General features: G+C 38.7%; 1 pseudogene; it reads right to left on the reverse strand.

Annotated features, from left to right (window-relative positions):
- Nucleotides 1–3,856: 3,856 nt before the first annotated feature.
- Nucleotides 3,857–12,288, reverse strand: LOC124082089 (large ribosomal subunit protein eL30-like; annotated as a pseudogene).
- Nucleotides 12,289–27,223: the final 14,935 nt, after the last annotated feature.

A 27,223-nucleotide genomic window follows, 5' to 3' on the forward strand; every position in this document is an offset into this window, starting at 1 on the left:
TAGAAGGGCAGACGGTGCAGAACTTCTTATCATGTTCCAAAGGTATGTGAACTCAAAAAGTCAAGCACCACTTAATTAGAGAAAATTCACTAAAGAACACAACCATTAGCATAAGACAGAAGAATAATATTTATATGAGGAAAAGAAGTCATAAAGGATTTTCTCAATAGGATGACCAAAAAGATATGGCCCACATCAGAGTGTGGTGGCACACACCTATAATTCAAGTTTCTCAGTAGGCTGAGGCAGGAGGATCCCATGTTTGAGGCTAGTCTAAGCAATTTAGTGAGTGTTTGTTTCAAAATAAAAAAGAGCTGGAGATGCAGCTTAGTGGTAGACACACCTGGAATCAATCCCCAGTAAATGAGCAGGAGGATGATGGTGGCCCAGATATGTTTGTAATCCCAGCTACTTGAGGGGCTGAGGCAGGAGGATCAAAGTGCTAAGCCAGCCTGGACAATTTAGGGAGACCCTGTCTCAAAATAATTAAAAAGATCTGGGAACGTAGCTCGATGATAGAGCATTTGCCTAGCTTGCCCAAGGCACTGAGTTTAATTCCCAGCACCACAAAAGGAAAACACTTTAAAAAAATGTTAAAATAAATAAATAAAAATAAGACTTTGGGGCTGGGAGTGTAGGTCAATGGTTCAGCACTTGCCCTGCCCATGTGAGGCCCTGATTTCCCATCCCAGTACCACAAAATAAATTAATGAATAAATATAACAGATAAAAAAAGTAAATTTTCTCCTGAGGGGTGTGGAATGATACTTTGAGGGATTTGACTTTTGGGACAAAAAAAGTATATGAACACAATATAGTATGGTAGTGCTGAGAATAAAGTTGTGATTATTGAGAAGAAGGTCAAATTATACCCACTTCTAGAAGGCTGCTTCTATTCTTCCTTCACCCAGTGCACAAATATTTGTTCAGCAGCTACTTAGTGTTAGACCATCCTTAGGTTCTGGGCACGGTAGGTATTGAAAAGACACAAATCCCCTTTCTGAGTACGTGCTCATAAGACTGCCTTATGCACTCTTCACATCTATTATACTTGACTGCTTTGATGAACTCATACACTGGATTTACATACAACATTTCTACAAAATTGTTAAAAATTTGCATCTGAACTATGGCGTTAGATTCCTTGAAGCAAGAGACCTACTGCCACCTTGTGGCATAGGCTGCAAGTTTCAGGGATAGTGCCTCAAGGAAATGAGGTTGCTTATTAATTTTATAAACCTAAATTTTAAGGTTATGGCAATGCCATAGTTTTGATATCATATGAAATAAAACATTGTACATTTTTTTGTGGTATGGGGGAAATCAAACCCAGAGGCACATTACAACTGAGCTATATCCCCTGCCCTTTTTAGTTTTTATGTTGACGCAGGGTCTTACTAACTTGCCCAGGCTGGCCTCAAACTTGTCATCTTTCTTCCTCAGACTTCAGACTTGCTGCATTTACAGGCATGCAGCACCACACCCAGATAGTTGTACATTTTTTTCATATGAGATGGATAACCGTAACTCTTATAAATGAAGAGTACCTTGTGCTTATAAAATTATCACTTCAAAATATTTTGGAGTGTGTTCCAAAGTGCTGTCCAAGGAACACTCCTAAAAGGAGCTGTATGATTAACTCTTACTAATATTTATCTTGTGACTTCGTTGGCAAATCTCTTCCTTGTCTAAACTGTTAGTTTTATTGCAAAGTAGATGTCACTTCATCCTTTGTCTCGGTGGTTCTGGGGATGGAATCCAGAGCCTCATGCATGCTAGAAAAATCTCTCTGCCACTCAGCTACATCCCCAGCCTCTACCTATACTTCTTAATCTACCAGAGATTTTAACATAGTTAAATGTAGTTTAACATAGTTCTTCTAGCTGCACAAAGTGAGACAATGTGTATGTTTTATCAACAGAGCGAATGTAGCCAATGCCAATATGTGAACTCCATTGGTTTCTATATAGGTCACTTAGTTTTGCATAGTATGTGGGGTTTTTAAAATTTATTTATTTTTAGATTTTTTAAAAAAATTCATTTATTTATGTATTTTTTTTTTGCATTACAATTCTAGTATGTGGTTTTAATCAACTCTGATCAGCTGTTGTGAAAATATTCATCAAAGATGAGCTGGGGTTATAGCTCAGTGGTAGAGTGCTTGCCTAGTATGTGTGCTTGCCTAGCACATGGCTGGGTTTGATCCTCAGCACCACACAAAAATAAAATAAATAAATACAATAAAGGTGTTGTGAAAAAAATTCTTTAAAAAATATTCATCAAAGATTATCAAGGGGACTGAGTGTGGGAGGTGGTAACACAGTGGAAATCCACCAACACCATAGAAAAATCTTTAGGAAACTACTGTCTAGTATTGCCATTCTATGTCTAAGGTAATATACCCTATGGAACAGTATTTTGATAGATTGTATGTTATTTGTGACAGTTAAGAGATGTACAGATACCTTTGCATTTCAATTACTAATGTCCAATAGGAGACATATCTGCCGGGTGCAGTGGCGCATGCCTGTAATCCCAGCGGCTCTAGAGGCTGAGGCAGGAGCATTGCGAGTTCAAAGCCAGCCTCAGCAATGGCGAGGTGCTTAGCAACTCCGTGAGACCTTGTCTCTAAATAAAATACAAAAAATATGGCTGGTGGTGTGGCTTAGGGGTTTGAGTTCCCCTGGGTTCAATCCCCAGTATCAAAAAAATAATAAAATAAAAAGATGTATCTGTCATTCAGAGAATTTCTTGGGAAAAATATTCAGTTTATTTGCACTTAACGTTCTTCAAGGACTTATAAAATACTGATTATTTTCTAGTAATCACTGGAAAATCTTATGCACACATGTGCATGCATACACAAGCCCACAGACTCGTGTGACAAAACTCTGAAGTAGCTTTCTTTTTTTCAGTATTGGGGGTTAAACTCTGTGCCTTGCACATGTTCGGTAAGTGTTTCATCACTGAGCAACATCCCCAGCCATATTTATTTTATTTTGAGCCAAGGTTTCATTAAGTTGCTGAGACTTTGCCATCCTCCTGCCTTAGATTCCTGAATTGCTAAGATTACAAGAATGAACCACTGCACCAAGCTGAAGCAAACTCTTAACACCCTAAAAAGCCATGAGCCTTTATCGACTATAATTCTAATACCTTTTAAAGAAGCAAGAACACTTTTCAAAGCCTATCTACCAGTCAGAAAGTGCAACCGCTCTTTTAGAAGGAGGCGTGGGCAACAATGATGTACATGTTATGGCGTATCATGCAAATAAAACTTCTGAATTAACCACATTAATTTAGATATTGCACTATGAGATTACAATCAAATTACTTTTATTTTTAATTTATCTTTTCTGTAGTCCCGAGGACTGGACCCAGGGGTGCTGTACCATTGAGCCACATCCCTACTCCTTTTTATTTTGAGATAGGGTTTTGCCAAGTTGCCCAGGATGGCCTTGAACTTGCAATCCTCCTGCCTCAGCTTCCTGAGTCTGGGATTACAGGTATGCTCCACCACACCTGGCAAATTACCTTTACTTTTAGTGAAGTAACATGTTTGTGTCCAGAGATTTAAGAGTTAAATTGTCGATCATTTTATTTCCTGACTCCACTCTTCTTATCCCAAATCCTACTCCTAGAGGTGAGTGCTTTTAATGTGTTTATCAATGTCTAGTGATCTTGAGATATATATATATATATATTTATATATATTTTTTTTCTTCTGCAATAAGAGGGATTGAACTCAGGGCAAATGTTCTATCACTGAGCTACAACCTAGGCCTTTGTTGCAATTTAGTTTGTTTATTTATTTTTAATTAAGATCTGGCAAGTTTTATTAAACATTTTGCATGATTTACTTTTCACCAGTCTGTTCTGGCATGCTTCTAATGATATCAGAATCACCTGGATCCATGATAGTCCGTGTGCATGCTCTGTAGTATTTTCCACATGCTCTGCCCAGTTCTATGTTATTGCCACTTCAGTAATGGACACTAGTTTTGGGCCAACATGGCATATTTCAGATTTCCTCAAAGCTGGATAGTTGTTGGTGAGGATGGTCAATTTATTTCACTTTGCCCTGTCTGATCATCTTGAGAGTCGTCTTGTACGTGCTTTTCACTTTTCATTACAAGCTGGAGTCTAGAGTTGATCAACTCCAGAGACTTTTCATCTTCTTTGCAGTCACCATCTTCCTGCCTTAGATACTGAAGGACCCCCAACTAACAGCAGCTTCCAAGATGGCTGGAGAGCTAAGCCAAAAAAAAAGTCTCATTACCATTTTAAAATTCATCTCTTTATTGCTCATTTATTTCCTTTCTTTTCTTTCTCACATATTTTATTGGTGTATTATAATTATACATGATAAAGAGATTTTCGTTCTTTAGATTTTCTTCAGAGATTTTCTTTCATCTCTTTAGAAGCCTTCTCCAACTTATTCAATAGTGGCTACAGTGCCCCAGTGTGCTCCTGTGACATGATCCCAGCACCTCCTTGTAATGCTTTGGATCTGGAATATCCCCCAAAGGCTCATGTGTGGAGAGTTTGACTCTCACTGCTGCAATGTTCAGAGGTGGAGTTTTGGGGAAGTAATTAGATCCCGAGGGCTCTGATTTCATCAGTAGATTAACCCATGGATGCAGCCATAGCTGAATGAACTCTTGGGAAGTGGCAGAAACTGTAGGAAGTGGAGCCGGGGTACAGTGGTGCACACCTGAAATCCCAGTGATTTGGGAAGCTAAAGCGGGAGTATCACAAGTTTGAGGCTAGCCTCAGCACCTTGATGAGACCCTGTCTCTAAATCAATGAATGGATGGAAGGTCTGGGGATATAAGTCAGTAGTCATGCACCCCTGAATTCAATCCCTAGAACTAAAAACAAAAGTACTCGAGGAGAGGAGACTTAGTTGAAGGGAGTGTGTTTTTTTCTGGGAGGGGAGGAGGGTGCCCCTGAGGACTATACTTTTTCCCTGGCTTTTTTCTCTCTTCCTGTTTCCCAGCTGCTGTGAGCTAAGCAGTTCTGCTCTGCCATACTCTTCCTTCATCTCCTCCAAGATGTTCTGCCTTACCTCAGGTGCAGAAGCACTGGAACCAGATAACCACAAACTGAATTCTCTCAATCCATGAGCCAAAATTAATGATTCCTCCTTTAAGTTCTTTTTTTCCCAGATATTTTGTCACAGCAATGAAAAATACTCTGTCCTAACACTTATTGGGTTAAATCAAAATTAGAGGCAAAATGGATCACAAGAAACTGTTTTCTTTTTCTTCCAAATCAGAAATGGAAATGTTATGGGCCAGGCCATATGGGCAATGACCAAACAGACTCCATTTACCCTGAGACTCCACATCATGTAAGAAATGCTTCTCCTGTGGGAAAGCCCCACCTCTGTACCCATTAGTAGTTACCTAGCATAACATCCTTGGCAAAACAAAACAGCAATTCTTATACAATGTAAAAGTGTTCTTCGTTTTCCATGTTTCTTGGGTGATGTACCTTGTCAGAGATTGATTGTCTAGGCGTTAGTAACCATTCTCTAACTTGTACTCAACTAAGGTCATTTTGACCCACTTCTCTTCTGCTTGGTTGCTGCTATGCCAACCTGGAAAGTCCCGTGGGAGATACCAATGTACCCATTGCATTGTCTTGCTGACTGCCCAGTCCAGCTTCTGTACCTGCTTGCTTACAGCTATGTCAATCCAGATGTAGTTTTTGCCTTTAAATATCCTAAAATGCTCAGGCTTGGGGCTGTTCCTTGCAGAGACAGTTATGGGTCCTGCAGGGAGAAGTCGCTGGCTGGCCGGCTAAATAAAGATTCTTCAATTTGGACAAAACTGGGACTCGGTGTGTTTTCTGCCCCACAACAGAAGGCATGGCACTAAAACTTGAAGAAAGTTGGAGTAGAAAGCTTTTTTCTTTGGGGGAGGAAGAAACCAAGTGAAATTCAAATGAAATACAGACCTTAGTATTCTTAAGGTCTCTGCTCATGTAGAGAGGTTGAGAAACCCACTTCGTCACTATGGGGCACACTGGTACCCTACACCTGGTGTCCCTGCTGCCACAGTACTCACTTTCAGGAACCCCCAGGAAGACCCACTTGATAACACACTCATTTTGACTTCTTTCTCTTCCTATCTTACTTCTTACTCCTCTACGGTGGTGTTTTTTTGTTTTTAATTTTATTTTTAAATTTGTTCTATGGAGGTTCTTGGAATTAACTCTCAACTCACACATTCCTTTTATTTATTTTTGGTAACAGGGATTGAACCAGGGATGCTTTACACTGAGCCTCATCCCCAGCCCTATTTATTTTTTGGGACAGGGTCTCACTAAGTTGCTTAGGGCCTCACTAACTTGCTGAGATTGGCTTTGACTTTGTGATCCTCCTAGCCTCCCAAGCTGCTGGGATTACATATGTGCACTACCATGCCCAGCCAAAGCCCCCTTTTATGCATCTGGTTCTGGGAAAAACTAAGAAAGCAACTGGCTTATTTTGAAATTGCTCAGATAGGCAGGTGTGGTGGTGCATGCCTTTAAAGCCAGCTACTCAGGAGGCTGAGACAGGAGGATCACAAGTTCAAGGTCAGCCCCAGAAACTTGATGAGACCCTGTCTCAAAAGAAAAGAATAGGGCTGGGGATGTGGCTCAGTGGTAAAGCACAAGTGGGTTCAATTCTCAGTACTCAAAAAAAAAAAAAAAAAAGAAGAAGGAAAGAAATTGCTCAGGATTGTATGTGTGATGCTCAGACGGACGGTCCTTACTCATATCAGGACTGGGCCTAAAGTAATCCACCTGTCTTTCCTGCTACATTGGTGGGCAGAAGCCTTGTCTGCTCGCTCGCTCTCTCTTTCTCCTTTCTTTCTTTTTTTTTTCTTTTTAAGGCCTTGGGATTGAATCCAGGGGTGCTTTACCCCTGAGCTATAGAGCTAGTCCTTTTAATTTTGAGATAGCGGTCTTGCTAAGTTGCCAAGGCTGGCCTTAAATTTGTGCTCCCCCTGTCTCAGCCTCCTCAGCTGATTTGACTCTTAAATTCTTTGTGAAATTAAGACACATATGAATGGGCAAATCATATTTCATAGGAGTCATACAGTAATCTCAGAGATTTAAAATGTAACAAGTTAGATTCTTACTGATTATTTCATCAAACATGCTCACATAAACACGTTAGGTGGTGAATTAGGCAGACTAAATATTTTAGTCACATACCCAGGCCCCAAATGAGTTGTTTTCTTTCAAACCTACACAGCATATTATTGGCATTAAAATATTTTCACTATTTAATAATAATAATGTTTCGGCAGAGAAACTCTAAATTAAGAGTTTAATGATCTAGAGACTCATTACTTGCCTTTCTTGAAACACGGAACCAAGACATTTCCATCTAATTCTAAGTCCTATTTATGAAACCAATTTTCTCCACCATCGAATTTAGAGAAAACGCTCTTAATTTGGAATCTGATATTACTTGAGATGGAATTAAGTCAAACATATTGGCATATATCTAAAATAGTATGGAGACTATTCAAGTTGATATATAAACATACATATATATTTGGTTGTTACTGGAGATTGAACTTGGGGGTGCTTTATCACTAGACTATATCCTCAGCACTTTTTTGTATTTTTTATTGTGAAACAGGATCTCACTAAATTGCCAAGGCTGGCCTAAAAAAAAAGATGGAGAAAGAAGGAAAAATTAAAAATGAATCACTCAGGTTTACATATACAGTGTTCTGACGGTCCCTACTTACACCAGAACTGAAAAGTAGGAATCTTAATGTGCCTGCTTTTCTCACCACATTTCATTCTTAACAGTGAGAACATTTGCACAAAAACAACTGCTTCCTCCTCCTCTTCCTCCTCCTCCTCTTCCTCTTATTTTTGTAGTGCGGACTGAACCCAGGGCACTTCACCACTGAGCTACATCCCCAACCCTCTTTATAGTTTTAATTTTGAGACGGGATCTAGCTGAGTTGCCCAGACAAACCTCAAACTTGCCAAATCTGGCTCTGAACTTGTGATCCTCTTGCCTTAGCCTCTGGAGTCATTTATTTTTAGTTCACGTGTGTACATTTTGCCAAGGTCCCCTGCCCTTGGCTTACTGATGAATGAGGTAGGACTAGGAGACAGAGAGTGTCTCTTTCCGTTTCTTCCACGTCATCATCCTACTGGCAAGAACACAAGGTTTCATGGGTCATCTTTGTGGTTTTTGTTTCTCAGCATACCTCTCTCTCTGCTCTAAACAAATTCTGGTTCACATGGAAAATGTAGGCTCTCAGAATTGTCAGTCCTGGATGTAACATGCTCAGCTTGTCCTCATTCTGAGTTCCTCTGAGCTTCCATGTGTCTCGTGTCCACAGGAATTCTGTGCTCAGGAGCATCCTGAACCCCTGAGACAGGAGGATCTCGAGTTCAAAGCCAGCTTCAACAATGGCGAGGTGTTAACCAACTCAGAGGGACCCTGTCTCCAAATAAAATACAAAATAGGGCTGGGGACGTGTCACAGTGGTTGAGTGCTCCTGAGTTCAATCCCCAGTACCCTCCTCCTGTCCCCCCCAACCCCCCTCCCCAGTATTTTTCCTTTGGTGCTGGTAATTGAACCAAGGCTTCACATAAGTTAGGCGAATGCTCTACTATTGAGCTGCTTCCCCAGCTCTGATCTCTATTAGTTGTTGTTTGAGACAGGATCTCCCTAAATTACCTGGACTGGCCTTGAACTTGGAACACTTCTGCCTAAGCCTTCTGATTCACTGGGATTTCTAGCAAGTACCACCATGCCCAGCTAAAATCATTTTTAAAATCATGTTTATTAAATATAACTTATGTAGAATAAAATTTGCCTATTTTAGTGTTGAGTTCCATGATTTTGGGGCACTGGGGATTACAGGTGTGTGCCATTACAGCCAGCTGATTTGACTCTAACATTGAACTATATCCCCACCTCTTTTTTCATTCTGAGACAGGGTCTCACTAAGTTGCTGAGGCTGGCCCTCAAATTTTCAGTCCTCCTTCCTCAGCCTCCCAAGTGGCTAGGATTACAGGCATGTTCCACTGCACAGGGCCTTCATAGTATTTTCTTAATTTTTTTTTTTCTCCCTGCACTACTAGGAATTGAACCTAGGGGCATTGTACCACTATGTTACATCTTTATCCCTCTTTACTTTTTATTTTGAGACAAGGTTTTGCTGAATTGCTGAGGCTGCCCTTAAACTTGTGATCCTCCAGCTTTAGTCTCCTGAGTCCTTATGATGAACTCTTTCTTTAACATATGATTTTTTTTTTCTTTGTAATGGGAATTGAACATGCGGTATTTTACCACTGAGCTACATTCTCGGTCCTTTTATTTATGTTTTGAGAAAGGTCCTTGCTAAGTTGCTTAGGGCCTCACTAAATTGTGGAGGCTGGTCTTGAACTTGCAATCCTTCTGCCTTGGCCTCCTGAGTGACTGGGATTACAGGTGTGTGCCATCGTGCCCAGCTAATATTACTAATATAATGATTTTTAATCTTTTTTATTTTATCTGTTGCATAAGCAATTCATCTTATTTATTCTGAAGGTGGAAAAACATTTGTATAAAAACAGTGGCATAAATTATTAACAAGCAGAAACAACTCAAATGTATAAGTTATAGAATGAATAAAACATCAGAATAATATGACAAATTAAAAGGCAGATGTGAAAAAAGTAGACTCATGATTTTTTAATTTATTTTTTTTGTGTGTGTGTGGTGCTGGGGATAAAAGTCAGGGCCTCACACATGTTAGGCAAGCACTCTACCACTGAGCTACACCCTCAGCCCTTCATGAAATCTTTTGCATGAATATGATAGTAAAATACCTAATAATATTTATCCAGTGATTTTTTTATATAAGTTTGAATGTTTAAAAGGTGAGAATTGGAAGTTATATTTTACCATTTTTTTCTTTAGCTCAGTAGATTGTTATTTCAAGGGTGAAGACATACCATAGAAACGAGGTGTTATAATTTCCTTAACCACTAGGTCAGTTTGAAGATGACTCCGAAGTGTTCTAGGCGTGAGACGGACAATGCATGCTCTCAAGCTGGCTGTCTGGAAGTGAAGCCTCAAATTCCTAATTGCTAGTGGGACCTCACCCTCGTCAAAGGAAACAATTCCAAGACTTTCTGTTTTGCTTAGATGAAAATGAGCTCTTTGTGTCTTAGCCTTTTGAAGACAGCCCAACCCACCTACGTTACAACACCACAGTTACAGTCAGAGCTTCTTACAAGATTTTTTTTTCCCCCAATGAAGAACAAAGCTTTATTGAAGCTTAGATTACAGGATGCCTCAGACGCCTGGAGAGGATGGTTCATATTAAACAATAGGCACTTTAATGTTAAGTGGAAATAGAAATGAGGACATTGTTGATGAAAATATTCTAGGTTTTCTTTTAGGGCATAGGGATAGGGTGGGTAAAATATTTTAGAGTTTAGATATCCTTCTTATATGATTTAGGATCACAAAAACAGTAAGGTATTTTTTAATTTTTTTTTTTTTTGGAATCACTAGGCACTCTACCTAGCAATTAAGGGTACTAGGCAGGTGCTGTACCACTGAGCTACATCCCCAGCCCCAAGGTGTTTTTTAAGATGTGGGCAGAAAAAAGAGAGCTAGGAATTTGGTTTACATGTATGATTTAAATAAAATAACTGTTTTTCTAGTTATATTTTGGAGATCTTAACATTGCTACATCTGCTGAAAATATTTTTAAGATGTTTGTGTTGAGGGAAAGGCACATTTATATACTGTTGTATTTTAAAATTAATTTGTAAACTAATTTATCAATCATGAAGATAGTGTTAAGCTCATTAGACATTAACATGTTCCTTAATCTTTGTGATTTAAACATGTGAGCAAGATGTTTTGCTTTATCTTTTTTTCCTTTTAGCACATCAATTTTTATACAGATTTAAAACCTGATGTGTATACTTTTAAGAATTACATTTGGAGGGCTGGGGATGTGGCTCAAGCGGTAGCATGCTCGCCTGGAATGCGTGCAGCCCGGGTTCGATCCTCAGCACCACATACAAAAACAAAGATGTTGTGTCCGCCGAAAACTAAAAAATAAATATTAAAAAGTTCTCTCTCTTTCTTAAAAAAAAATTACATTTGGAAAGATACACTACGTTTTTTTTTTTTTAAATATTTTATTTCTACATTAAAAAAAAAAGTCCCTCTTGATATTTTCTTTCAGTTAACAAATTAAAAGGGAAAAAAATGGAATGTGACAGCTGAGAAATATGAGTCTATTTACTAAAAACTAGTTTACAGATCCAGTTAAAATAATGAGCTGAGGAGTCTCCTGGCAGACAGATAGGACTTGTTTACATTTTGATTGCAGTTTAATAATTTGCTGATTGCATTATAATCACAGCAATATTGCATTTTAATCACACGCATACATTTGGTTAACCAAATTAATGCTTTTAAATCACAATTTGATTTTTGCTAATACATAACCAGTTCTCTTTTTTTGTCCCTGTTCCAATAAGGATAATCATCAGTAAGCATGGCTTCGAACCAATTGTTTTTTGGTAAACTCCCTAGCCACATTCTGTTTCTTGCCTGCTAAAGACATCATCTTTCACACAAATGCGGAATAATGAAAAATGCTTCATAGAATAATGTATAATAAATTGGAAGCAAACCTCATCTACCATAAACCTGCAATAATCTTTGTGTGAATAAAACCCACAATTATTGGAGCAGAGAATTGCCTTGATCTTCCCAAACTGCACGCCTTTTCTATCTCAAAATTTAAAAAGTAATAACAGCTGGGAATGTAGCTCAGTTCTAGAATGTCCATGAGTTCAACCCCCAATACCAGGGTGAAAAAAAGAAAGAGGAAAAATAAAAATATTTGAACAGTACAGAGTGACTTGAGGGAAAGAGTAAACCATTGCATTTCCATTTCACTCTTTCTACAAGTCCACAGTGTCTTGAGGTGTTTGCAGAATTTTCTTCATGCCTTCCCTGTGAGGAGGGAGGTCAGATACCCTGGGATGCTGAGGTCCCGAGGCAATGGGCTCAAGTCTTCTGACTTCTCAAAGCTCTGGGCCAGGGATACCCAGGGATCTAGGGAGCTTAACCAAGTCTGAGGTAGGGTCTGACTTGGGGTGTTGGGTGGTGTGTATGTGTGCAGAGAAAAAGGTGGCTCTAGTCGCTGAGAGTCATTATTATGGAGCTGTCTGCCCACTGTCTTGTAGTAGGGACCAAAGACAGTCACATACCTGGAGACAGGCTGGATGAAAGACCTCATAGGAGCCCATGAGTACAGGGTGCTATGTATGATCTTGCTACCTGAGCTTCCAATGAGTCCAGGAGCCACCATGCAGACTAAGAAAGAAAACAGAAAAAGGAAGCCCCGAAAAGGGACAATCACTGGAGTTTACCTGGGAATGATGGGGTTACATCATAACGGATCACAGTGGCTGGCCAAATTAAATTAGTTCCACCATCAACAGAAATAGTTGTTTCAGTGGTTAGTTAACTAACTTCCATGATAGAAAAATATTGTTTTATTTCTTTACATCTGAATTGTGACTTTCATTAATAAACTTGTTTGATTTGAATTGTATTAATCCTCAGTTGTTTGTCTGGGTACTAGAGATGGAACCTAGGAGTGCTCTACCACTGAGCTACATTCTAGCCCTTTTCATTTCTTATTTTGAGACGGGATCTCACCGAATTGCTGAGGCTGGACTCAAAACTTACAATCTTCCTGCCTTAGCCTCCCAGTACCCAGCTCAATCCTCAGTTTAAAGCAGTGTTTTCTCACTTTTTACGAATGAAGAAATCAGAGTTTAGATGACTGAATTTACCAGAAGTTATACAGCTAGTAAGTGGTGCTCCAAGGTTTTGTGGTTGGATCCCTGAAAAATTTTGTGCTGTTAAAATAGAACAACTAAGATTGGATAATTTTGGATGCTAGGAAATTCAAAGTTGAAAGGTTTGCATCTGGCAAGGGCTTTCTTGCTGCATCTTTCTAAGCAGAAGGCAGAGAGAAAGAGAGGGAGAGAGAAAAAGAGTGAAGGGACAGGGGAAAGGGCAGAGAGAGAGGGAGGAAAAGTGCCAAAATAATTTTTATAACAAATCCACTCTTATGTTAATGACCCTCTTCCTGCTATTGTAATAATGATCCATTTGTGAGGCTGTGCCCCATGACCTCTTCAAGGTCCCACCTCTCAAACATTGAACTGGGCATTAAGTTACTAACACATGAACTTTGGGGGACACGTTAAGACCATAGCAGTCATCAGTGCAGTGGACTAGTGTGATATTTTATGGAATATCAAGATGATCAACATCTCTGTGAACCATATTCCAAAGGAGAGCAAGAGTGAGCCCCTGATGTAAGACTGTGAAGGTTATTGTTGTTCTGTCAGTAAAGGTAAACTGTTTCTAAGTATCTTTATTAGTTAATACAGAGAAAGGAGCATTTTTCAAGTCAACAGGTGCATATTAGGGACTATATTAATTTTTTCAGTACTAATAGTACATAAAGACATGGGTGCAGAAGCGCATGCCTATAAACCAAGCTACTCAGGAGGCTGAGACAGGAGGATCATAAGTTCAAGGTCAGCCTTGAGCAACTGTCCTAAAAAAATAAAAAGGGGTGGGTGTATAGTTTAGTGGTACAGTATTTGCCTAGTATATGTGAGGTTCTTGTTCACTCACCAATACTGGTGGGGGAGAGCAGGGTGGGGGGAGAAAGTACATTAGGAATAGCAACTGCAGTTACAGTCCCTATCTGATTATGTTTATAATAATCTCGGAGAGCCATTCATCATCTGCACATGTTGCGTAGTCAAATTAAAGAGAGATGTATTTATTATTAACACTACATTTTTCAAGTTTTTTTTATGATGGTTCACATTTCTGCAATTCCTTCTGAAACATGTATTGATTTTCTATCCTGAGAGAAAGAAAGTTTCAAGGGCTCCTACTTGGCCTTTCTCATCATAATGAACTTTGCTTCCAGGGTCACAATGTCAGCATGGGTATTCTGCCATTTGATGAATATGCCTATTCTAATTAAACATTCAGCAAAAGTAGGAAAATAACCACAAGTTTGGTTCATAGAGAGTTTGGCCCACTGTGATTCAAACTTGATCCCAAACGTCATTTATCCATTTTTGCCAATATGCCACTGTAGCAATTCAGGTCTCCTCAAAGACAGTGTCAATTCAGAACCAATGTTTTGTGATCCCCTAAAGGCCTGGGTATTTCTATTTTTCCAGGTCATAGTAACTTCATTAAATGGTCACAGGCCCCTGTGGGGCCCTATGGGAATGAACTATGGGAATGGTAGTGTACACTTGTATTTGTATTATAGGGTCCTTCTTTAAGGACATCTGCTTACATTTTGGTCAATAAACTAGGTGTCTGAATGACTTAAATATGGAGCTAAGAAAAAGACAACGACTCTCCCTTCTTTCTTTTTTTTCTTATGGTGCTGGGGATTGAGCCCAGGGCCTTGTGCATGTGAAACAAGAACTTTACCAACTGAGCTGTATCCCCAGCCCATAACCTCCCCTTTGCTGATGGGTCAAGATTCTGGCTTTCTTGTTTTATAGATCAAGTAACATTTTAGAAGCTGTCTAGCTCTTTCCTTTGTAGGGACACTGAGATCAATTAGACACTGTCAGTGATTTCTGTGGGTCATAACATTTGGTGACTATTTCAACTGTTGTCCATTATAGTTACAGTACACATTCTTTTATTATTATTTTAATTTTATCATCATCATCATCATCAATATCATCATCATCATTATTATTATTTTAGTTATAGATGGACACAATGCCATTTTGTTTGTTTGTTTATTTATTTACTTATTTATTTTTGGTCTTTTTTAATCCTTTTTTTCTTTTTTTCCAGGGCTGAGGACCGAACCCAGGGCCTTGCGCGTGCTAGGCAAGCGCTCTGCCACTGAGCTAAATTCCCAACCCCTGTTTATTTATTTTTATGAGGTGCTGAGGATCAAACCCAGTGCCTGCACATGTGCTAGGCAAGTGCTCTACCACTGAGCCACAACCCCAGCCCCCTACTGTCTTTGAAAGCTAGGCACTGCCCGTTGACCTCGGAAATCTTGTTATATCACTTGCAACTGTAACCAAGAGCTCCGTCCTTGTCCCCAGTGCCAATTAATGCCAGTTTAATAATGGGACACAGTTTTGAAAAAAAGGAAAAATTTGCTTTATTGCTTTGCTAGCAAAGGAGAAGCACAGGGAACGCCTGTCCCAGAGGCTGTGATTCTGCCCATCAGCAAGAATAGGGGGATTTAAAAGGAGCTATTCAAAGGCTAGATTTCCAGGTGTGCCCTATCAGGGGGTCCCAGGGTGCCCTGATGACGCCTTAGGATTCACTTGTTAATTTGGAAGATATTCACTTCCTAGACAACTTCCTGTGGAGCATAGATAACTCTTAGTAATCTTAGTAATCTCCTGCTAGGGAGAGGGGGAAGGAGAAGAGGGAAAGGAAAACAGGTCTTTTTAAAAAATAAGCCTCAGAGCTATATTCAAAGGTGAAGTGGACCACTGTTACACAACCAGGGAGTCCATCTCTCTCTCCGTCTTTGGTACTAGGGATTGAAACCAGGGCACTTTATCACTGAGCCACATCCCCAGTCCTTTTATTTTTTTATTTTGAGACAGGGTCTTGCTAAATCCCTGAGGCTTATCTGGAACTTGTGATCCTCTTGCTTCAGCCTCCCAAGTTGCTGGAATTACAAGTGTGAACCACTGTGTCCAGCTAGTGAACTCATTTCAATGGTGGCATTTCCTTTGTGATACCTGGTCTATGGAGGACACATAGAATAGCCACATAGAATTTTAAGGATGCTCCCTTGAAAATCAGTTCACTCACTAATACATTTCTCTCTTTTTTTGGCAGGGAGGGTGTACTGGGTATTGAACCCAGGGCACTCTATCACTGAACTACTTCCCAGCCCTTTTTATTTTTTAATTTTTGAGACAGCTTCTCACTAATATACCCAGGCTGGCCTTGAATCTATATTCCTCCTGCCTCATCCTCCCAAGTCACTGAGATTACAGGCCTGAGCTACTGCACCCAGCTAAATCTGGAACCCCAGGAAGTGCTCCCATTTCAACTAATTCAGCTCCGTAATTATAATAGTTCTCCTTGGTCTAACATCATCAGGATTCATTCCCATACAGATTCTTGAGAGTGACTTGAGAATTGGAGTCTTGGCTTTATCTGAGACAACCAGATGCTCCCTATAAAAGTCTCAGATCAGCCGGGCACAGTGGTGATCCCCTGGAATCTCAGCAACTAGGGAGACTGAGGCAGGAGGATTGCACATTCAAGACCAACCTCCACAGGTTAGTGAGACCCTGTCTCAAAATAAAATAGGGCTGCAAATGTAGCTCAGTGGTGGAGTAGTTCTGGCCTCACTCTCCAGTATCAAAAAATTAAACAAAAATATCTCAGATTCCATTCCTTATCAATCAATGCTAATTCTTCATTTAAGGGACTTGGTGAGGCTACGGTCTCAACTTATATTAAAATTCTGCAACCTTCACAATTAAGTTTTTTTTTTTTTTGAGAGAGAGAGAGAGAGAGAGAGAATTTTAATATTTAATTTTTAGTTTTTGGCGGACACAACATCTTTGTTTGTATGTGGTGCTGAGGATCGAACCCGGGCCACACGCATGCCAGGCGAGCGCGCTACTGCTTGAGCCACATCCCCAGCCCTTCACAATTAAGTTTTGTGTATAATTTTCAGCTACAAGAAATAAGAAGCTCTTTCAGGAAGGCTGTGGAAAATTTCTTGGTTCTGTGACTGTGACTTGTCTGGTAGTTTAAACCTCTGAGCTGGTCATTTTCTGTGAGCACTCCAGGTCACTTAGAAAAGCTATTCCTGCTATTCTTGATCATGGTCACCATAGAATCCTTGGCAGCATGATGCCAAGGCCTCAGCCACTTGATTCTGTCAATTAATTGCTATCAAGCACAGGTGATTTTTTTTATGATTAATTTTGATGCTCCTGTGCCTTGGTTGGCTAGTTCCTCTTAGAAAGAGACTCAGTACTGCTCTCAGATCTAAGGTCACAAATCAAAGGATTTTTTTTTTTTTTTTCCTTTTATGGTGCTGGGGATGGAACCCAGGGCCTTGTGCATGCTAGGCAAGTGTTCTACCACTGAGTTACACACCCAGCCTGCAGGGACTCTGTTTTAATATCAATAGTTGAGCTTGATCTCTGATAAGCTTTCTGTGGTTGTGGTTCATGAAAGAATACAGCTGTAGAAAGGTCCAGAAATTCTGAGCCTTTTCAGACACTGTTGCTGATCCAGGAACTAGCTGTTGGGGAAGCTCTGTGCCTGCTGGGTTCCTGAGGCTGGCTGGGGGCCTCTCCACCACTGTCTTTCCAGGAAGGGGCTGCTGTTAATGGGCACAGGGCTTCACAGCACAGGCTGAGAAACTAAAACTGAATGAGATAGGGAAACCTAGGCCTTTCTCTTTTTTTTCCCTCTGAATTTACCTGATTCCCACATCTATTAGAATCATAGGCAGGAGGAATTTTTACTGACTTACAAGATTTTGTTTTGCATTTTAAACCATAAAATCCAAATAAATATCTGGAAAGACCACCCATGTTAAAAACATAAATCTAATCCACAGTAAAGGAATTTGGTTTCAATCTCCCTGAGTCCAATGTCATCTTTTTCATTAACATGATCGCTTTTACTCCATCTTCGGTATTTGATGATGTCTTAATAAATTTAGTAAATTAATGTAATTAATATAATCATAACCTAATTAATTAAACTTTGTATTTTGTTTAACACTTAAAAATATATTGGGGAGTTAAATAATGATTAAAAATTATCCATTAGGGCTTTGATTTAATTAGCGTTCTCTTAACTTGAAAGATACCATTGCTAAGTAATAAAAATGGTTAAGTTGAGAAAATTGGTGCATTTCAAGGAAAAGGAGACTTCCTTTGGTCCCATATCACAATACGAAGTCCCTGAAAGGACAGTTGTTCAGAAAAGGCAAACTGGGTGAGAGATTTTCTATGGTAACAATTCAGTTCTTAGTTGTAGGCTGCTTTAACACAGTTACAATGTATAACAACTCCCAGACTGATTGTTGAAGCCTTTGAAGATGAAGCTGAAATATGAGGGAAAGAGGGACATCAGAGGAGCCCTGGAGGCTAGGAGGTCAGAGGAGGACTGATGAAGCAGAAAGGATGTGTGTGTGTGTAAAACTGCCCACACACATACAAATGCCTCCAGCTACTCAGGAGGCTGAGGCAGGAAGATCGAAAGTTCAATGCCAGCCTGGGCAACTTAGCAAGACCCTGTTTCAAAATAAAAAATAAAAAGAGCTGGGAATTTACTCAGTGGTATAGCATCCCTGGGTTCATCCCCAGTACCTACCAAAAAAAAAAAAAAAAGTCCATCAGCTACCTGTAGACTTGAGCCAAGATGTCCAGTGTTAGATCACCAAAGGCCCAGATGTGGTATGAGTGTTCCTGGGGTCAGGTGATTGAGTGGTAGGCTGCCTGACTTGGAACACCTTCGAGGATGAATATGGGCCCTTAACTGTTTTAAATTGTATAAGTTTTGAAAAATTAATTTACTGATCAGAACATTAACATTTTATAGTGATAGACTTAATTACACTAAAATGATTTGTCAAATTCTTTCTAAGAGCATAATAATAGCATAGAATTGTATGCATTAAATAAAAATCTTAAGCCACCCTATATGGATCACTTGATCATTAAAATTGAGCAGGATCACTATTCTTGGTGTACAATCATCTCTCTAACTCCCCACCAAAATCTGTGGATGCTGAAGTTCCTTATATAAAATAGTGCAGCATTTGCATAAAACCTATGCAGTCCTCTCACACTTTAAATGTAGATCACTTATAACACCTTATATGATGTAAATACTATATGAATAGTTGTTATACTGCATGGCTAGGAATAAGGACAAGATAAACATTTGTATATGCTCAGTACAGATATAATTTTTAAAAATATTTTTGATCCAAGGTTTTATTGAAGTCATGGGCACAAAACTGACAGATATGGAGGGCCTACTGCATATTTGAATGCTTGAACCAATTTTAAAAAGTACCATGGGCAATATGATTTTTTCAATGTAGCTATTTTTTTTAATTTTGAAAGCAAAAAAGGACTATAGGCAATTTTATTTTTTATTTTTTTTGCATTTAAAGCTAACAAAGTTATCAATACTTTCTATTGACTTTTAGACCATAATACTTTTTTTGTTTGTTTTTTTTCCCAGCACTGCGGATCAAAGCCAGGGCCTCACACTTGCTAGGCAAGGGCTACTAAACTCCATCCCCAGCCCCACATAATACTTTTAGTTGAAAAAATTCTCCAAGGTGTTGAAGCACTCAGTAAGCATAATGCAAATTCTTCCAAGTGGAAGATAATTTGTATTGGAATCACACAAAATGTTTTTGATGGGACACAGAGACATGTTAAAAATGGTAATCTTACTCAGTCAAGAAAACTGTGAAGCAGAAACAACATGGATTTGGATGGTGCAGACATAATTCACAGTTGTGTCCACACCAGCTGCAGTTGTTCCAGTCTACAGCTGCAGCTGTCAAAATGCACAAGTATTTGTAAACATGTGAATTTCTGAATGCATTTCATTTAATCCCCAAGTGTCTGCAGATGTCTGTGAAAGAGCCATACAAGTAATATTGCCTTTTTTTCTCTTACCCCCACCCCCTATGGTTCTGAAGACAGGGTTTCTTGCATGCTAGGTAAGTACTCTACCACTTAACTATATCCCTGCCCATAATATTGCTTTTGGAGAGGATCAAGAACAGACGTTTGTTATGACAAAACTGACCGTAGATCAAATATAGCCTCTGTTCACTGCCCATCTCCCATGTTGAGGGCACCACAGAAGCTAGAAATATGGAGAGCAGATCTACAAACCCAAACTCAGGCCAGCTTATTCTAATGCAACTAGTAGTACTACTTTGTATAATCTTACAAAGAATTGAGGCTGGCGCTGTGGCTCAGTGTAAAGTGTGTGTGTTTAGCATGCAGGAAGCCCTGGGTTCCATCCCTGGCACAACACACACACACACACACACACACACACACACACACTCACATCTAGGAAAAGTGCTGAACTGAACAATTCCATAGAACATAAAAGTGTAATGCAGATTGTTTTGGGTGCCCCAGGATAGATGCTCATACGATTCATGCTGTAAATCAGTGAAGTCCTATAGAAATAAAATGTGAGCTAGATATGTAACATTAAATTTTCTGGTAGCCAGAAAAGTAAAAGTAACAGGTAGAATTAATTAGAGCGTATTTTCCCAGTATAGCCAATGTAATCAGCATAAAAATTGTTAATGAGATCTTGTGTGAATTTTACGGTTATGGTTCTTCTCTATTTGGACTAGCCCACACTTTAAGTGCTGAATAACCAATTGTGATCCGTGGCCCCAAGACGGACAGCACAGTTCCAGGGCAAGTTTGAATGTTCAATAACCTCCTTGAACTTCTATAGCTAGTACGTGGCAGAACCTATTTTGAACTCAGGTCCGATCACTCCAGTGCCAGGTCCCTTCCACCTTTCTCTTCTAGGGCAGAAAGATCCTTAGCCCAAGGGCGGTCATGGGCCTCTTAATCAACATGCCCAGGTGTTCCTTCAGTCTTCCAGGGTAGAGATATCTCTATTCTTCCCTGTGTCTTCTTTCTCCTTCTCTTTGCTCTACCTTTTCCATGTCAGAGGGCAGTTGAAGGAGGGCCTTATTGATGTCCACAGCGGTCACAGATGGGATTTACAGTGAGCGTGGTGAAGAGCCAGTGTGGGCTGGCCTCACATGTGGCCAATACAGGTAGGCACAGGCAGGTAGAGGCAGAGTGCAGGCAGGGGGACAGTGGGCGAGTGACAAGGGGACTGGGGTACAGGCTGGCAAGGGGCAAAGGGTAGGAACACAGGTGGGCAGGGGGCCAGGTAGGTGGCCTTGCACACTGGGTGGAGGATTTATGAAGAGGGGGTTCATGATAGACTCTGTGTGCCTGTGATCCCTTGAGCAGCACAGACCAGGGGCATTAGAGTTTCATCTTCAGTTTTGCATTTTTAGGAACATAATTTCATCAATTTATTTAGGGATTCGGAGACTAAATGGGATCAAAGTATCAGTCTATTGTTTTACAGTGGTGGTACTCTGGCAGGCCAGTTGGAGCTGCTCCTTCCTCTTGGAAACGTTGAAATTCACTTTAGAAGTTTCATGATGAGTTCAGAATGAAAATGGAAAGTGTTGCATATGGTGGGGATAATATTTCTCCAAATTAGATAATATGGACTGCACTGCGGCCCACACATGTGTTGGTCCTAATCCCCAGGCCTCAGAATGTGACTATTTGGAGATTGGGTTGCTAGAGAGATGATTAAGTTAAAGTGAAGCCATATGGATGAGCCCTAATCCAATATTACTAGGGTCTTTATTTTTTCTTCCTTCCTTCCTTCCCAGTACTGGAGATTGAACCCAGGGGTGCTCTACACTGAACTATATCACCAGTCCTTTTCTTATTTTGAGGCAAGGTCTTGCTAAATTGCTGAGGCTGGCCTCGAACTTGTGATCCTTCTGCCTCAGTCTCCAGAGTAGCTGAGATTATAGGCATGTGCCATCACACCATATTCAGCTTGGTGTCCTGATAAGCAGAGAAGTTAGAACACAAACATGCACATAGGGAAGGGAGACCATGTGAAGACACAGGGAGAAGATGAGAGGCCACATCAGGACGTGGTGGTGCACACCTGTAATCCAAGCTACTCTGGAGGCTCAGGCTGGAGGGTTACCAAGTTCAAGGTCAGCCTTGGCAGCTTAGTGAGACCCTGTCTCAAAATAAAAAGGACTGGGGATGTAGCTCTGTGGTAAAGTGCCCCTGAATTTAATACACATTACCAAAGAAGAAGGAGGAGGAGGAGCCTCAGGAAAAACCAATCTACCCACACCTTGGTATTACACTACTAGACTCCAGAACTGTGACCACATAAACTTTTGTTGTTTTAGCCCTCCTGTCTGTGGTGTTTTGTCATCGTAGCCCTAGGGTGATACCAAAAGGCTCACTTCCATTTCTGGATTTTTCTCGACATCTAGAATTGTTAGATTTTAAAGCCCCCATCTGGGTAGGTCTGGTCTGTTGACACTGTCTCACTATTTGGATTTTGCCTCTGTATATTCCTTCCAGATGTTCATTCTTGCATCCGACATAGGAAACTGATTCAATTGTGATTCCCACACTTTTGTGGGGTCAGGGGTGGTTACAGTTTGGAAATGAAGTGTCCCCCACAAAGCTTCTGTTAATGCAGGATCATTCAGTGGTGAAATGATTATGAGAGCCATAACCTAATCAGTCCATTCTAGCTTGGATAACTGGTCACTATTCCATCACAGGTATAAGGCCACTTAAAGAATAGTGAGGGATCCACCATATCTGGATATAGAATACCACTGTCTCTCTATTTCCCTTCAGCATATTTTAATTTTGGTTGGGTCTAGTTCACAATACCTAGTTCCCATTATTAGATTGGGTTTGAAGACCCCATTATCTAGTGTTAACTAAACAAACATAACAAAATGAATCAGATTTTAAAAGATTCCTATAAAGAAATAATAAACTGACAATAACAGCACCAACATAAGCACAAGCTAAAAATAAGAGAATGATAAAGCTGTTACTCTGACATCTAAAACAAGCTCATTATCAGTTACATCAAACACAGGAAAAAAAAACCTAATGAGATCTAACAATGAAGCACAAAAGAATTGAGACTATCAAGAAAAATTTTGAAAAATATTTTTATAACCAGTAACAATGAGTCTTCAGAGATATGTTAATCCTGGCCTAAATATCACAGATAGCCAAATAGCCACCAAGCAGGCATCCAGAAGACAAAGGACAAATGTCTGCATTTTTGTAGATATGTTAATTAATATAGAAGATATCACTTAATCACCCCTGTTGGTTTTTAGAGAAAGAAAGTTTAAAGTTCCAGCAAAATAAAAGATAATTTAAAATTTTTAAAATGTTCTTTAATAATATTTTTCCTAGATAACACTGTGATTCTTTATAAATAGCCTGGTTGAAGTTTGCCAGTTTGTGATTTCAATGCACACACTTTTCTCTATCTTGAGAATCCGGGACCTTTGCAGTTCTCAGAGTCTCTAGTTTTCACATTAAAGACTTTTCTCAGTACTAAAACAAAAATCCCAAACAAACAAAAAACCCCAACCACTGTCATGGTCACTTAACTTCCTGCCTGTGGCTAGTAAATAGTCCTCTACAATGTGATTCTCAGTAAATGACAATCTGATTCTAAATGTGATGTTTCTGGTCTCATCTTCTACAATATTCAATACTTCACCTCCATTCACTAGTCTATACTTCAAAAAATGTATTGAATCATATGAAAAATGAATACAAGTAATTTATTTTTCAATTTTCACACTTAATAGCAAATACAAAGCTGCATCATATTGAGGAACTACCAACGCCCCCTCCCTCGCCCCCCCCAAGAACACACTTATAATTGAGGAAGGTGGATTCATTGTTTGTTGCAGCTAGGAAGAAGGAACAACTGTGGGAATCCATGGACATTTCAGAAAGAGGGAGTTTGGAAAGAAACTCTTAGAGGATTCAAAGTTGAGGTAGGTGATTTTGGGTTTTTTTTGGGGGGGCGGGCTTTGCTGAGGATTGATAATATCAGGAAGCAGGGGGACTTTTTTTTTATAACTGAATAGCTTAATATATCTTTTATAAAATGAGAAGCAAGGATTAAACTGTGAATTTATAAAGCAGCAGCAGTTACTTACACTAGCCAGGAGAGGGAGATATTTGGTCATTTTGTGATATGAAAAATGTTATTTTTTTTTTTTAAATTGTTCTACTGTGGTACAAACACTCAACATGAAATCTATCCTTTTAACACATATTAAGTCTAAAATGTATTATTGTTGACTGTAAGTACAGTGTCCTACAGTATATCTCTGGAACAGAGATATTTATTTATTACTTCTTAACTGAAACTTTATGCCTGTTGATTAATAATTCCCTAGTTCCTCCTGTCCCCAGCTCTGAATAACCAATATTCCAGTCCTTCTTATGAGTTTGACTGTTTTAGATATCTCGTATAAGTGGAATCATGCAGTACTTATCTTTCTGCATCTGGTTTATTTTACTTAGTACAATGTCTTCAAGGTCTTTCATGTTGTTGCACATCACAAAATTTCCTGTTAAAGACTGAAGTGAACTCTATTGTATATACCACATTTCCTGTATCTGTTCACTCTTTGATTGGTATTTATGTTGTTTCCACTTCTTGGCTATTGTGAATAATGCCATAATGAATATGGAAGGGCAGATATATTTTGGAAATTATTTTAATGCTTTTGTATATACTGTGTACCTAGAAGTAGGGTTGCTGGATCACAGGGTCATTGTATTTTTAAATTTTGAAGAATTTCCTTACTGATTTCCTTAGCAGTCACACCTTTGCTATGCAGATTTTTAATTTGATGTAGTACTCCTTGTTTATTTTTGTTTTTATTGCCTGTGCTTTTGATGTTCTAATTCATGGAAAACAAACAAACAAACAAACAAACAATGCCAGGACCAATGTCATGAAGCTTTTCTCTAATTTTTTTTTGTAGGAGTCTAATGTTTTAGCTCTTACATGCTAAGTTTTCAATCCATTTTGAGTTGGTTTTTGTGTGTGGTGTAAGATGAAGATCCAATTTCATTCTGTTACTTACCCAATTTTCCCAGCATCACTTGTTGAAAAGACTATTTGTTCCCCATTTTAAGATCAGTTTCATCCTTATGGAAGATCAACTTACTATAAATGCATAGATATGTTTGCCATTCCATTGGTCTGTATGTCTCTCAGCATGCAGGTACTACACTGCATTTTTTATTGATTTGTGTTTTCTTTTGGTAGGGACGGGCATTAAACCCAGGGGCAAACTACCACTGAGCTAGAACCCCAGCCCTTTTTATTTTTATTTTTGAAACAGAGACTTGCTAAATTGCTCAGGCCAGCCTCAAACTTATGATCTTCCTGCCTCAGCCTCCTGAATGGCTAGAATTACACAGACATGTGCCACTGTGCCTGTTTTGATGATCATAGCATCATGTTATATTAGGAAATCAGGAAGTATGACTCCTACAGTGTTGTTCTTTTTTCTTGGGATCAATTTGGCTCTTTCAGGTTCCATATGAATTTTAAAAAAATATTTATTTTTTACTTATAGGCGGACACATATCTTTATTTTATTTTTTATGTGGTGCTGAGGATTGAACCCAGGGCCTCACACATTCTAGGTGAGCGCTCTACCTCTGAGCCACAATCCCAGCCCTCCATATGAATTTTAAGAATTTTTTTCTATATATACACGTTTATAAGTTTGGGGATTTTGATAGAGATCACATTGGATCCATAGATCTAATGGGTTGTAAGGACATTTTAACAATATTGAGTCTTTCAATTAAATAATGCATGATATCTATTTTGTTTAATGTCTTTCATCAATGTTTTATAGTTTTCAGTATATACATTTTTTACCTCCTTGAACTTAAGAATTTTAAGTTTTTTAAATGGAGTTTTTTGCAGGTTTACTAAATATGTATACTATCTGCAATAATTTTCTTTTTCCTTTCCAATTTGAGTGCTTTTACTTCTTTTTCTTATCTAATTGCTCTGGCTAGAACTTCTAGTAGTATGATAAATAGTAGTGGCATCCTTGCCTTGTTCCAGATATTAAATGAAAAGAGTTTAGTTTCTCACTATTGGGTAAGATGTTAGCTATGGGCTTTTTATATGTTACTTTTATTGTGTTGCAGTATTTCCCTTTTATTCTTGGTTTGTTGAGATTTTTTTTTTCCATGAGAGTACTGAATTCTGTGTCAAACACTTTTTCTGCATCTATTAAGACAATCATATGATTTTTTTTAATCCTTTATTGATGTGATGTAACACATTAATTTATTTTCATATATTGAAACATCTGGCATTCCAGGAATAAATTCCACTTGACCATGGTGTATGATTCTTTTAATTTTGCTGCTGAATAGGTTTGTTAGTATTTTGTTGAGAATATTTTCATCTATGTGTATCAGGGATATTGGCCTGTAGTTTTCTTTTATTGTGGCATCTGTGTGTTGCTTTGGTGTCAGGGTAATATCAGTCTCATGAAATGAATTGAAAGTGTAAAGTGTTCTCTTGATTTCTTTCTTTCTTTCTTTCTTTTTGGAGAATTTGAAGATTATTGGTATTAATTCTTTTTAAAAAAATGTTTAGTAGAATTCACCAGTGAAGTCATCTGGTCCTGGGATTAAAAAAAAAAAAAAAAAATATATATATATATATATATATATATATATATATATATATATATTTAAGTTGTAGATGAATACAATATCTTTATTTATTTATTTTTATGTGGTGCTGAGGATAGAACCCAGAGCCTCACATGTTGTAGGCAAGCACTCTGCCACAGAGCCACAACCCAGACCTAGGCTTTTTTTATTGGGAGGGTTTGATTACTGATTTGTTCACCATACTAGTTATAGATCTGTTTAAGACTTTTTTCTATTCATTCATGATTTAGTATTTGTAGGTTGTACATTTCTATTAATTTATCCAATTTGTTGGTACATATTATGATTCTTTTGTGGTATCAGTTGTAATGTATCTTCTTTCATTTCTGATATTATTTGAGTCTTCTCTATTTTTTTCTTGGCTCAACTAAGGGTTTGTCTCGTTTATTTTATCTTTTCAAAAAACTGGCTCCTAATTTCATTGATTTTTTTCCTGTTATTTTTCTTTATTATTAATTATTATTTTTATTTGTTATTATTATTATTATTATTTATTTATTATAGTTCTGGGCACTGAAAAAGGGCCTCACTGATGCTAGGAAAGTGCCCTGCCACTAGAAATACAGTGTTTTTACCAACAGATTTTTATTTTCTTTGGCTATCATGTTGCTGTTTAGCATCCTTTATTTCAGCTTAAAGAAGTCTATATAACAGACTAACCCACAAAAATACAGCTATCTCATACAAGACAAAGGTACAATAAACATACATTGGAGAAAGATAGCCTCTTCAACAAATGGTGCTGGGAAAACTGGAAATTCATATGTAGCAAAATGGAATTAAACCC

This window comes from Marmota monax, unplaced genomic scaffold (assembly GCF_021218885.2).
Source record: "Marmota monax isolate L192 unplaced genomic scaffold, Marmota_monax_Labrador192_F-V1.1 WCK01_AAM20220418_F8-fsc00044, whole genome shotgun sequence".
NCBI classification, from domain to species: domain Eukaryota; kingdom Metazoa; phylum Chordata; class Mammalia; order Rodentia; family Sciuridae; genus Marmota; species Marmota monax.